Raw genomic sequence first — 14,937 nt, 5'->3', positions numbered from 1 at the left:
ATAATTTCATTGTTGCCAAACACACGCTACCAGATTTATGACACACTAAACATAATGAACTAATTAATATTGGGGTGGAACGATTGGAACAATTTATGGAATTATTTCAATATATGGAAAAGTTTCGAATTATAAGAAGAAAAAAATACAAAAAAGAAATAAAATATAGAATGTGGACTCAAAGATTTGTAGTGGAATTTTTATATCGATAAGCTAAGAGTCATGATCTGAATATAATCTCTAAGCATAAGGATGTGTAAATAAAGCTGACAAATTGCACAAAGAGAGAGAAAATAACAGAACATTATTTATTAATATTCCAATAATAAAACCTCCTAAACAAATATCCTTTTCACCATTTTCAGTTATTTTATTCTTAAGTTTATCTATCTCATCGGACTACCCCTAATACAATCATTTGTCAAATACACTTACACGCACATGTACTCATATATACATACAAACTAGTTGAAATCTAAGGAGCCAAATACATTTCAATGGCAAAGTGAAAGCAGCACAGAGTGCGGAAGAATATGATTAATTCGAATACTTTTTTGTGGCTTTTGATATTTTTTGCACAACCCAACGAAAGTTCTGCAATTATTATTCTTTTTTTAATTTTGTTTACATTTTGACTTTGTGCGTTGATACCTTCAACAACAAAGACCACAAAAAATAGGAAAGGTGTGAGGAAGTTAAGCCCAAAATAGAACTCAAAGAAAATGCTGAAAATTAATGATGACAGAAAACAAATGGCCCCATGATATTTTCCCATAAAAAAGCTATACAAACACTTATACACGAATTACATGAGACAGAATTTTATTGAACTTGAACAACATTCTATAGGAATTTTGAGAGCAGGTTTGTGGCTGCAAAGAAATTTCGAGGTAGACCAATATTTTTAAATAAATTAATAAATAAGCAATGAAAGTATTAACATCTTATAAACGACTGCATAAGTGAGATCAAGATTCAATAGGTAATTAGTAGAGCGATTTCCACATAAATGTTATTGAGCTTGGATAATTATTAAATTTTTTTGAATGCTAATTATCGCCACTAAAGTATTTAATAATCGTCGTATAATTAAAATTTTCTCCTAAAAGTATGCTTATGTTTATAGAGAACTCTGAATATCACAAATCAGGATTTCTATAGAAATCGTGGGAAATCAGGAACGGAGGTCCTATATGTACAAAATACATTTCTGAAGGTTAGAACTATTTATATACGAGGCATCTGCAGTTTATATATCAAAGATCTCGGAAAGGTAAACAATTACAAACAACCTAAACGCAAATATACATTTTTCTCAAATAGTCCTCTACCCATAATGAATAGTTAACAGACGTTACTTCAACCTTCAGCATCAACCACCGAATCCTGGACCCACCTAAATGTGTTTAGGTTCGGTTACGAAATGTTGTATCAGTACTACTGTATGGGACGTGTGTCAAAATGTGGACCGATATTGACAATATTTCGTAGGGCGATGAGAAATGAGAACTGCAAGTGAGAACTTCAGAAGATCTCATAATAAGAATACAGGTTTACATGGGGTACATATTGGAAAATGCATTTGAGCCCTTCGGAGTATTTAAAATCTAGTGGGACTGTTATATGAGGAAAAGTGACCAAATATTATTTACTTTAAAGGTCCTGTTTACAAAAATTAGGTAAAAACCTGTTAGAAATTATGGCGTAATTGTTTCGAATACCCACGAAAATCAGGAGGCACAGTTTTGTTAACGTAGACCGATTCTAGCGTTAGGCTTTAAGATGAGGCTTTAAACGTTTAAGAAAAGATTACACATAATCTTAGAGTCATATGTAAATGTAGCATAGTTCTCCCAGCTCAAAAGAAACTATATATCACATACATGGTGAGATAAAAAAACTGTAACAAAGTCAAACACCATAATTTTTACATTTTTTTTAATTTTAATGAATGAAAGCAAAAAAAGTCGGAAATAGCATCAAATTTTAGAATAAGTTTAGAGTTGTTCGAATTGGTCACCTTTGGCACGAATTATCGTCTTCAAACGGCCAATGAAACCGCCACACTCTGCCCGAATGTTGCTCTGCGGTATTTTGGCCCATTCCCGGCGAAGCGCTTGCTTGAGGTGATCGGCACTTTGGTACCTTTTAGTGCCAACCTTGCTTTCCAAAATACTCCAGACACAATAGTCCAACGGATTGGTATCCGGAGATTTTGGTGGCCATTGTGTGCTGGAAATGAAACGAGGAACCTCGTTTTGTAACCATTCCTGGGTGGCGCGTGCTGATTCCTGTTGGAATATCCAAGGTCTGCGACCAAAATGTTTGCATGCCCAAGGCTTTAATACACCCTCCAGAATATTTTCTCGATAATTTTCGGCATTTATTCTGATGCAACGGTTCGATTCTGATGCCACGGTCGATTAATACGAGCGGAGTGTGACCATCGGCTGTTTTGGCGGCCCTCATCATCACCATGGCCGGCGCTTGAGTTCTGGTGGCCAACCAAAGGTTCACATTTTCTGCTGACCTCTTTGGCAGGTAGACACGATCAACGAATGTTTTCTCATCTGAGAAACCCAAATTCGGCAATTCACCACTTTCGGCCAAGCGAATCAACTCTTTAGCTCTTTTGTGTCTATTCTGTTTCTGTTGCGGTGTAAGTTCTTGGACTTTTTAGAATTTCAATGGCTTTATCCCGAGCTCATTTTTCAATATTTGCCGAATTGAATATTGCGATATGTTCAGCTCACGAGCCATTTTTCGGCCACTGCGACGCGGGTTTCTATCAAGTCGCTTCTTTGCATTTCGAATTATTTCTGCTGATGTTGCTGGTATCTTCCGTCCACTTCCTTGACGTCGAGCTACGCTACCAGTATCACGATAACGAGCGATGGTACAAGACACAAAAGATTTATTCACATTTAAATGCTGGAGGGCTCTAACGATAGCCACCTGTGGTTTTCCAGCCAAATATAGAGAAATCACACTATCACGCTTGAATTTCATCACGAATAACTTTTTTTTCTGGAAAATTCTCACCAAAATGCTTTTGTACGCTTGTAAAAAATATAATGAGCTGTCACTGGAATAATTTTAACAGTTGTCGGACTAGTGTCTTAGATCAGTCCTAAGTTAGTTGCAGTTTTTTCATCTCACCCTGTACTCACAAAATTTGAATATTTTTTCAATAGCACTAATTTAGTGAATTTTTAAATACCACTTAATTTAGTGGTAGTGCAATTAAATGTTTAGTGGTGGAGCTGATTAATTTTTCACTACCACTAACCCTTAGGTTAGAATAGTGATAGTGAAATTATTTGTGCGCTAAAAATATAGTGCAAAAATTAGTGGCGTGAGTCTCCTATGCCTTATAAAATCGAAATTCCACTCACACTGTACAGCATATTTTATTATGGCCATTTCAAAGGCCTGTCTTAACCTGTACCAGTACCTTCATTACTGGAATTATAGAAAACCTTGTTAAAATATACCCCACATGAGTTTTCTTCCTCATTCTTCTTCTTTATGTAAAACATTCCGGTTTATGTTTATGATTTCGGTGTAATTATGTTTATATTTACTGCCCTCGGAATTCCATCAATCAATATTAATTTCCTTTCGACCAACCACCACTTAACCCCCTCTAAAATCCTTTTTTTCTCGGTTTGCGCGTAATTTACAGTTAAACCATAAACATCAGCAAACTATCACAACTACCGTTTATTATGACAGATGAGGCCTCTAATTCAGGTTAAATTGTCATGTTTATAAGCATGGCAGACAGACGGACGGACAGAGGGACAAACAAACAGCCAGTCATAACGTGGTATTATTAAATTTTCATTACGGCCATTTGGCCATTGTTTTGTGGATTATGATTCGTGAAAAATGTCCTTCAACCAAATGTGTTTGGACGTGTATGAGAGTATGAGTGCGAATGTATATCTGTGTGTGAGTCAAAGTATTCCCCTTGACAAAACGGAAATGTCGCAGGTCAATTCGCTGTAATGTTAGTGGGATGTTTAACATGACATCGAACAAAATGGACATCGAGAGTTGCCAACAAGACATTGTCATAATATGGGGTGACCACTATTACCATTTGCTACCGTGACCCCAGGGCCATCAGGGAACTATGGAGATTAAATTAGCCTCAGGAAATCACCCTACCTTCACGAGGGTCATATGAAATATAATTTCATTAAACAACAACATTTTTAAGAAAATAGACGTTTTGGAGCAAGAGAAGATATGGAAGATCTATTTGATGTCAATCCTAAACGATATAAATGTATATATCGCGAATTTCCAATAATGCAGCACATTTTCTCCACTTATACCAAGCTTCTGCTTTTTTTTTTCGTGCAACCTTTTGTAACAGACATCTGCATCGACATATCATAAATCACACAATAAATTAACTACGCCTCTGATGCCTCCATTGCTGTTTAATTTCACGACTAACACTAGTGACCAGTGAGGAGGACAAATATAAAAAAAGCTCTGACAACAATCTGCACATATTAATTATTCCGTGTTTTTTCTTCTTCATTTTTTTGGTGCGATGAGATGAGGTATATTTTTATTATTAATTGCTCAAACGTGACAATAACACGTTTTAGACAACTATTTACCAATGAGATTGAACGGAAAGGACAAGTGGTTGGTTATGCGCCACATCACAGCATTGCCACATGCTCTCGCCGGAGATGAAGAAGAACAAATCATTCGATGTATGAGGACTGCTATTGGCTACATGGGAAACAGGGTACGTGTTTTCATGGTTTTCATGGGCAAATAATTTCGTTGGCAACAATGAGAATGACAATTTTGAATGTAATGGACGAATTCGCATGCATTATTGTAGTCGGATATTTGTTGTGGAGAGCCTTGGTCCAAAATATAGCTTTTTATATCGTCAGACCTATAGCTATAAAAGGCACATAATTTGATACGGCCAAATTAGGTCTCTTTGGGAGAAATCCGTCCGTTTGTCTGTCTGCATGTGTACCTCTCTCTCAGGAGTACCCGATACACTCTCACTGACGACAAAATTTTGTATAATAATAAATCTCTGTGAAATTTCACATATGTTCAAATGTTCAAATAAATGGATAAAGCCTAAAAATTTTGCATCAACAAAATACTACGGTATCCCGAACAAACAAGCCACACTGTTCTATTTATAGACAAGGCACGGTCGACGAAGGGGTTTTTGTTGTAACAGACAAAACCAACTTACATGGTTATGCTACTTCGTTCAGGTTGAACGAAAGCATAACAAGTGGAGAAAGATGAAAATGTTTATAAGTGCGGTTGTAAGATTTAGAAGACTTTCCAAAAGAATTTTAGTTTTATGTAATTCTTTTGTTCCTCTTCTATTGAGCTTACGATCTCGTCACTTGGGTAAAAAAATGTTTTTTGTCATAGAAGTTATTTTTTTAAATAACTTCTGGGGAGAATATCCCAGACAAGAAACAAGGGAACTGATGAGGATTGGTGGCTCTTTCCGAAACCTAGGTATTCCCTGCCTTACCACCTGGTAAACATTACCATCGTTCTCCACTAATAAACAAACGTTGTTTTTATAAAAACAACAATAAAGGGATAAAGCCTAAAAATTTTGCAACAACAAAATACTACGGTATCCCGAACAAACAAGCCACACTGTTCTAATGTTCAAAATGTTTACAAAAAAAAAAAGTATTAGGAATTTGGGAATTTTTAGTTATAATTTAAAATCCAAAGGAACTAATATATGAGAGGAATATCCTCCGCTGAATCGATTTCTACTAAATTTGCCGAGGCAATTGCGCCTTTTTCAATTCGGGCTTGTAAAACCTATTTGGTTCACAATTAACTTGAAATCGGATAAATATATTTATTGGAGCTATATCCAAATCTGAACCGATCTCGATAAAATTGCAAAGGTATTTTTGAGCTGAATCTGATATATTTCCCTGAATATCGTTATTACAGAGTGCATATTACGACTGTGGAGAACAAATATAACAAATCGGATGAACAATATATGTGGGAGCTATATCCAAATCTGAACCGATTTTCACAAAATTTGACATACATGTTTTGACTCAATTTGATCGTAAGTGCCAAAATTCCATCCCATTCGGGACAATATTACAAGTTTGGTGCAGAATAAAAACAAATCAGACAAAGATATATATGGGAGCTATATCCAAATCTGAACTGATCTCAATAAATTTCAACAAAGGTATTTTTGAGCTGTATTTGATATATTTCCCGAAATATCGTTGTTACATAGGGTATATTACGGTTGCAGAGGACAACAATAACAAATCGGATGAACAATATATATGGGAGCTATAGCTATATCTGAACCGATTCGATCAAATTTGGCATATTTATTTTCAGGCCTAATTGGTCGCATTTGTATTCCATACCAATTGGGCTAATATTACATGTTTTGGTGCACAATAAAAGGCAAATCGGACGATGATATATATGGGAGCTACATCTAAATTTTGACCGATTATTTCAATCAATTTCAATTGGGTTCGTCCTTGAGTCAAGCAAATGATTTGTGAAAATTTTCATCTGGATCGGGCAATAAATGCCACCTGCACTTTGTTTAGAAAAATACATGGACAGACGGATGGATGGACACGCATAAATCGACTCAGAATTTGATTCCATGCTTATCTTGTTTCCCTGTTACAAACAAATGCACAAAGACATAATGCCCTGACCACCTTGTGGTGTAGGGTACAAGAGGAGATTAAAAGCGCACATTGAGCAAAGTGAGTTCCCGATGCAATTAATCTTAAAACATCGTAATATTTATATAAACTTAGAACACACCTGACAAGGACAATATTGTAATCCAGGACATTGCATTCCCAGAACATACATTCCCTACAAAAAAAGCAAATTATGAATAATAAAAACTCCCTTAAAGTGAGAGATCAATCAATTTCCTTCAAATTTTTCACATCGCAACATTCGGAATACATCGGTCCCAACCATTTGGGACCACCCTAAAAATGTCTTTAGATCAGGAGCGATCATAAAAAATATTCTCATATTTCCATCCAAAAGGTGAAAAAAATCAGTAAATTTGCGAAATTATTCCCAGTTTTCTTCAAATTTCGTACATTGCAATATTTTTAATAACATTTGCTCTAATTAAAATGGGTATACATAATAAGTAGTCATATGCTGAACGTGTACATATGTCGGAAAATTGATTGAAAATTACAAAAGCACCTCCATACCTCAATTTCAGATACTAACAGAGACATCAATATCAAAATTGAGGATTCCAGCCGTATCCCTTCATCCAATACCAAATTTATACCAATTAGTACTTTTCGTACACATTTCCGAAAGCACCTCCATATGTCAAGGCTACACATGAACAGCGACCCCAATGCCAAATTTCAGATTGAAAGCACTTTCTGTTCGTACTAATTGTACTAAATTTAATACTGTTTAGTACATTTTGTGCACTTATAGTACACATTTCATAAACCAACTCTACATCTCAGTCCCAGACACCATCCTCAATATCAAATTTCGGGATGCCAGCTCTATTCCTTCATCTAGTACCCAAATTAGTATCATTTAGTATTTTTCATACGAATATGGGACGCATTATCAAACCACTGCCAAATCTCAAGCACAGATACCATCAGTGATGTAGATATAAAATTTTACAATTTTATCTCTATCCCTTCACACAATACCAAATATAGTACAATTTAGCCCTCTTCGTACAATTATAATACACACTTCCAAAACCACCTCCATATATTAAGGCTACACCTGAACAGGGACTCTAACACCAAATTTCTGTTCAATCAATTCCTAATTGTACTAAATTTAATACTGTTTAGTACATTTTGTACACTTGTGGTACACATTTCCAAAACCACATCTTTAATCACAAACATACAACCAAGTTCGCAAACTTAGTACACATTTTCATTCTTCTAGCTTCAGCCGTTGCGTCGAGACGTCGATTCTCGATCAATTAGCCAGTCAGTCATTTCACTACCATTTTATACACATGGGTTTGATTGGTAAAGCGACTACGTTTGGTCGCAAACGGCTAAAAAGCAAAAACATGCAAATAATTTGATGTATATTTATTACACATGTATATGGGTACAAGGAAGATAAGATCGTGATCCGTTGTCCATCAATTTTATATAAGTGATTATGAGATAGTAACACAAAAAATATTTTTTGAATCAAACTAAAAGTGGAAAGGGTGTTGTTCACGATATCTAATCTATGTACTACAATTATTTATTGATACAACCCATAAAGGCATTCATCAACATTTCATGAACCTGCACTTGAGTCGAATCAGGAAATTTTAACAACTTTGTGGGCGAACCATGCTCTACAAATATTTGATGAATTCTCGAAAAGGGTAAAAAAACTTATTAAAGCACATTAAATTATACATTTTTATATCCTCAGCCATATGGTTTGATAAGGCCAAAACGTGCCTCATCGCAATAATGGTTTCTGACCCTATGTATCTTTGGACTAAATCCGTTTCAGGACATTTGGAGATGATCTATCGATGTCCGTCCGTCCGTGGCTGGTGCGCACGATAACTCTCGATGAGATATATTATTATCAAACTTAGATCGAGTTCGGAGATGGGCAATATCGGTCTACTCCTTGAGGTACTTGGGGGATGTACCTCAAGGAGTAGACCGATATTGCCCATCTCCGAAAAAGTCGAAAGTTTCAAAAAAATATTTTACTGCTCAGAAAGAGAAATGATAATCCGATTTTGCTCCAAATTTGCAAATCCTAATATTTGCATCAGTGCTAGGTCAGGTGCGAAAATGGACAATATCGGTCTACTCCATTAAGTACCTCCCACACAAAGGGCAAACATTTTGAATAGTTATAACTCTTATAAAATGTGAGGTCAGAGCCCGATCGTCTGCGAATTGCACACATCAAAATATTTTTATTAACCCAAAGTCTGGCGTGAAGATGGAATATATCGGTCTACTCCTTCTCCTTCGGTTCTCTTCAAATTACACAAATCACAATATTTTTTATTAACATAAGGTCTGGTGTGAAGAATATATCGGTCCACTCCTTTTGGTACCTCCCCCACAAATGGTGCAAAATTCTGAGTATCCATGTAGCTCATAAAACGCGAGAATAACGTCCAATTCTATTCAGACTTGGCACAACTTAATATTTCTATCAACACAAGATCTGATATAAAGATGGTAGAGGTCGGACCATTCCTTCTGGTACCGCCCCCACAAAGGGTGAAAGTTTTGAATAACAAAGACGATTATAAAATTCGAAATAAGCATCCGGTTCTATTCTATATTTCACACATACTATTATTCTACTAACACAAGATCTGGTGTGAAGATGGATGAAAATATCGGTTAACTGCTTCTGGTACCTCCCCCACAAAGAGTCAAAATTTTGAATACCCATGAAGGTCATAAATCGAGAAATCAATATCCGATTCCATTCCAGACTTGGTATATCTCAATATTTACATCAACACAAGTTAAAAGATTTCTTTGCTACCAGCCCCACATATGTTCAAGATTTTGAAAAAAAAACGCTTAAAGAAAGTGAAATAAGCATCCAACTCTCTTCAAATTTCACACATGCAAATATTTTTGTCAACACAAGATCTGTTGTGAGGATGCTATATATGTGCGAACCCCTTCTGGTACCTCAGCCACAAAGGGTCAACATTTTCAATACTTTTATCTGTCATAACTTGCGAAACAAGTTAGCTATTCTCTACAATTTGCTATATCTAAATATTTCTCTTATCCATATACCTGCGGTGAATATGAATTTTATGATTTCGAATAAAATTGGATATAAATGTTCGATTTTCTTGTAATTTTACCGATACAATATTTTTATCTGTATTTGATGAAGTATGAAGAATTTGGTAACTCACGCACTTTTTAACATTTCCTAAATATGATCACATATCTCATATAAAGTTAAGGAAGTGACCAATGTAGTCCAAACCTGGCACGTCGCAATATTTGTATAATATTTATTTACGTCTGATACGAAATGGACAATATAGGCCCAATGGACAATATTGGTCCATTCCTTCGGAACCTACTCCATAGAAGGTCAACAATTTAAATTATCATAACAGAAGTCAAAATATATTTAAACAATCGAATATTAGCTGAGCGTATACATTTGTCTGCAAAACTGACTTATACTTTTTAACTTGCTTCATTTCTTTGTTATTAGCTTGGAAAGGCATGTGATGTAATAACAGAAGAACTTGTCTTACGCTAGTTCTTATAAAACATGTCGCATAACTGGTGCTTTCTTCAATTAAAAGTACAAGACTGTAAGATTACTTTGCTCATAAACTTATTTCCTTGATATTATTTGTATAGTGTTTCTAAAAATTGCGGTATTTCAATATTGCTTAGATTTAATGAATTTACAAATTTTCTGTCTATTTATTATTTAAATCAAATAGAAAATTGAATATCGACCCCTTCTAATGTACATACCGACATGTTCATTGGTTTACCTGCTGTAGCACATCTGTCAAAAACAAAAGAATGATGTTATTGTCGAGTAAATATTTGCGTTGGTTTTTGTGAGAGGGGGTCAGAGAAAGAGAGAGGCATAAATTGTACAATGATAATGGAACATATGGGTGTTCAATACCCACACACAAACAATAATCATTAACAGATGATGTTGACATACTTCATTTTTATTAAAAAGGCTGAGACTCCGATGATGATGACGGTAAGACAGACCACTATCGAGTGACATAAATACAATTGTGGTTTTGTCTATTTGTGCAGATTAATTAGTGTACAGCAGAGTGTGTCTGTATGTGTGTCTCATGTTTTTCACTTGATTTTATTCGTAATGAACTTATTCACCATAGACACGGAAATCGAATCTATGAAATCAATTGAATGTGACACTACCACCTGGATACTGGTGTCGTATGAGTTATTGAAACGTTTACTTGCGTTAAGCATACGTCACCAAGTACAAACCACTTGAACGTTACTAGTTGATATTGTAGTATCCAAGGCAATGTTGATTATAAAAAATCTACTCATCCGTCGGCAGATCTAAACTTTGCTGTGAAAAAAGATCTGCCAATAGAACTTGAGTCGAACCTGGAGAGTTTCTAGTGTATAATTCGCATATGCTAATTTGCAATAAGTTCGAAATATATACTACTTTCCAGAGAACGGCCCTTGTAAGCCATTATCCACACCAAATATGCCTGATGAGCCGCTTAACCAACGGCGAAACGCGTCGCATAGTGGTGAGTGTGTGATAGTGTCTATCTGGCTTTCCTTTTCACTGCAAATTCCTGATCATTAAGCTCGTCTCGAAATAGAAAACAAACACATAAATCATAAAACATATGTATGATCTTCGCCTTAACAAGGCAAAACTCAGATCTAGACGACATTTTTCACGAATTAGACATTTCTATTTATGTAGGTATGCAGAGGTGTGCAAAAATGTATGTGTCAATATAGATTAGTATTGTTACCTTTTAATATTTTTTTGAAAGCCATTCATCGGAATTTATTTACAAGGAGTGGTCTACATTGACACGAAAGAAAAATGTAAGGAACATATTTGATGGGAAATACGTCGAAATAAAATTCGTTGAATAACATAGAAATATGACAAAATAAAAAAATGGAAATAATTTTTTTCCATATTTATCTCATGACAAACTTACAGACTCTTGTGTTAGGTTGGAGGCTCTTCCCAAAAACACATATTAACAAGTTAAAAAGGTATCAGTCGGTTTTGTCGATAGATGTATACCCTCAACCAATGTTCGACTATTTACATATATTTAAACTTCTGTTAGGATTATTCAAATTGTTGATCCTGTATGGAGTAGGTTCCGAAGGAATGGGCCACTATTGTCCATTTCGTATAGGACCTAAAGAAATATGATATAAATATTGCGACGTGCCAGGTTTGGACTATATGGTTACTTCCTCTACTTTATATGAGATATCTGATAATTTGTCGAAAATGTAAAAATGTGTGTGGGATACCAGATATAGTAGTATTCCATTTTAATACTTCATTCAATACAGATAAAAATATTGGTATTGGCAAAATTACAAGATATTCGAACTTTTATACCCAACTTTATCTCAGCTTTCTGGTTGAAAGAAATATTTGGCTATAGCAAATTGTAAAGAATCGCTGACTTCTTTTGCAAGTTCTGACAGATAAAAGTATTAAAAATTGTGAGCTTTTGTGGGTGAGGTACCAGAAGGGATTCTGTGATATATAGCATCTTCAGCACAGATCTTGTGTTAGCAAAAATGTTTTTATGCGTGTAATTTGAAGAGAGTTTGATGCTTACTTCGATTTCTTTGAGCGTTTTGTTTTTCAAAATCTTGAAACCTATGTGGCGGAGGTACCAGAAGAAATGGTCCGATCCATGGTACAATGTTATTAAGGTAGGGCTATGATATCATTTGTTTTTAATTTTTTTTTTATTTTCTTGGCTTAATATGTCATCTTTATTTGTTTATGTATGTGTTTTCTTTTCAATAACAAAAAAATTGTTCAGAAAACATTCAAATTCGGGTGTTTTCAAAATGTTTTTTTTCAACGTATGCATCGACAAAATCTAGAGTTTTTGTAGCGAAATAATCCTTTAGAGATATATAGTACATGATTTTGAAAAGAAGTGTTGACCTTTCATTTAGTTATCGCATTTTTCAATTATTTATTCAAAATAAATGCAACAAGTTGTTTGATTTTTTTCTGTTTTGATACTAATTCTGACATTTGAAGCCTCTATACTTGCAATTTTTTCAAAGTTGGCCTAACTTCTCTTCATTATACCATGATTTTAGCAACATTTTTCACCGATTTTTCGCATTTGAATATTGTAATGGATGGAAAATTTACCTATTGACCCTAATATAACAGCTACATTAGGTTTTTTTAAGATTTCAACAGAATTTTTAACTGATTTTATTGTTTTTGAGAATTGTCAAATTTAACTCAAATGGTGGAGGGTATTCAAAGTTCGGCCCGGCCGACCTTTCAGCTTTTTTACTTGTTTATGTTTTCGACTGTCATATACCATTATTGAACGTAGAAACAAGTAAAAAAGCAGAAAGTTCGGCCGGGCCGAACTTTGAATACCCTCCACCATTTGGAACAAATTAGAAAATTTTCAAAAAAAAAATCCATTAAAAATTCTTTTAAAATCTTTAAAATATCTAATATAGGAAGGTGCCGATATGGGGGGTTATACGATATTGTGGACCTATAAAGACAAATCTATGTCTGCGTGTAAAGTACTCACAAGGAACTCCTTGTGTGGATTTTCAAAATACCGAATATCGCGGGGTATCGTTATATGGGAGCTATACGTTATCGTTAACCTATATAGAGAATTCTCTGTCGGGGTGCTCACAAAGAACCCCTTGTGTGCAAAGAACCCCTTGGGACCATTCCGTTGAAAAATATGACTAAAAACATCAAAATACCGAATATCGGGGATACCGTTATATGAGGGCTATACGATATTGTGGGCCTATATAAATAGAGGACAGAGGACAGACAAGGCTAAATCGTCTTAGAATTTTACGCTGATCAAGAATATATATACTTTGTTGGGTCTAAAATGATTATTTCGATGAGTTACAAACGGAATGACGAACTTAATATACCCTCCATACTTTTTTTGGTGGAGGGTATAAAAAAAGTATAAAGCGTCATAAACTCTGTAATATTCATTCCGTCCCAAGTTGGTTGATAAACGTCAGGTCGTGTTATTGACATCTCGCTTATCAAAATGGTGACAGTTCCCTTGTACCAGTCGGTGTACTCTCAGTTTTCGGCTTTGCCTTTGCTTCAGGATCCGATGCTTTGCTCTGCGAAACCAAAACTTCATGAAATGTGCTGCGAACATTCCTACGTTCCTTCCTTATTGATGGGCAAATTCGGATCCCTATCCACGAATTTGTGGAGATACTAAATGGCATTCTTGTAGAATATTGAACCTCTAACTTCTTTAGTGTCAGTGCCGTAGATTGCATTGGATGAGCACTCTTGCTCAGAAGTTTTGACGTTTCGGGTACCGACTGTATAGGACGCGCTAGATTTAAGATTCGTTTCGTTTAGACTGTAGCGTGATTACAACAGACGGACAGACGGACGGACAAGGCTAAATCGTCTTAGAATTTTACGCTGATCAAGAATATATATACTTTGTTGGGTCTAAAATGATTATTTCGATGAGTTACAAACGGAATGACGAACTTAATATACCCTCCATACTTTTTTTGGTGGAGGGTATAAAAAAAGTATAAAGCGTCATAAACTCTGTAATATTCATTCCGTCCCAAGTTGGTTGATAAACGTCAGGTCGTGTTATTGACATCTCGCTTATCAAAATGGTGACAGTTCCCTTGTACCAGTCGGTGTACTCTCAGTTTTCGGCTTTGCCTTTGCTTCAGGATCCGATGCTTTGCTCTACGAAACCAAAACTTCATGAAATGTGCTGCGAACATTCCTACGTTCCTTCCTTATTGATGGGCAAATTCGGATCCCTATCCACGAATTTGTGGAGATACTAAATGGCATTCTTGTAGAATATTGAACCTCTAACTTCTTTAGTGTCAGTGCCGTAGATTGCATTGGATGAGCACTCTTGCTCAGAAGTTTTGACGTTTCGGGTACCGACTGTATAGGACGCGCTAGATTTAAGATCTTGCCAACTTGGTTGTCCGTACAGTCCTCCTCAACTTCCAACTGACTTAGGTCACCGTTCGATGACTTGCCTGAAATTATCGTCTAATTTAGGTAGACGTTTTCTGTGAGAGTAAGATTATTAACTGAGTCGTCGCGAGGTCAGTTCGTCCGCTATATTTATATAAATGTTAAGACTCCATC

General features: G+C 35.4%; 1 protein-coding gene across 2 annotated transcripts in view; it reads left to right on the top strand.

Moving 5' to 3' along the window:
* The window catches only part of LOC101897890 (uncharacterized), a 63,225-nt gene that overhangs the window by 29,853 nt on the left and 18,435 nt on the right, over positions 1 to 14,937 (top strand). The window lies entirely within an intron of this gene.

The sequence above is a fragment of the Musca domestica genome, unplaced genomic scaffold, assembly GCF_030504385.1.
Source record: "Musca domestica strain aabys unplaced genomic scaffold, Musca_domestica.polishedcontigs.V.1.1 11, whole genome shotgun sequence".
In the NCBI taxonomy this organism is placed as follows: Eukaryota; Metazoa; Arthropoda; class Insecta; order Diptera; family Muscidae; genus Musca; species Musca domestica.
The sequence above is the reverse complement of the archived record's forward strand: the minus strand, read 5'-3'. Positions and strand labels throughout refer to the sequence as shown.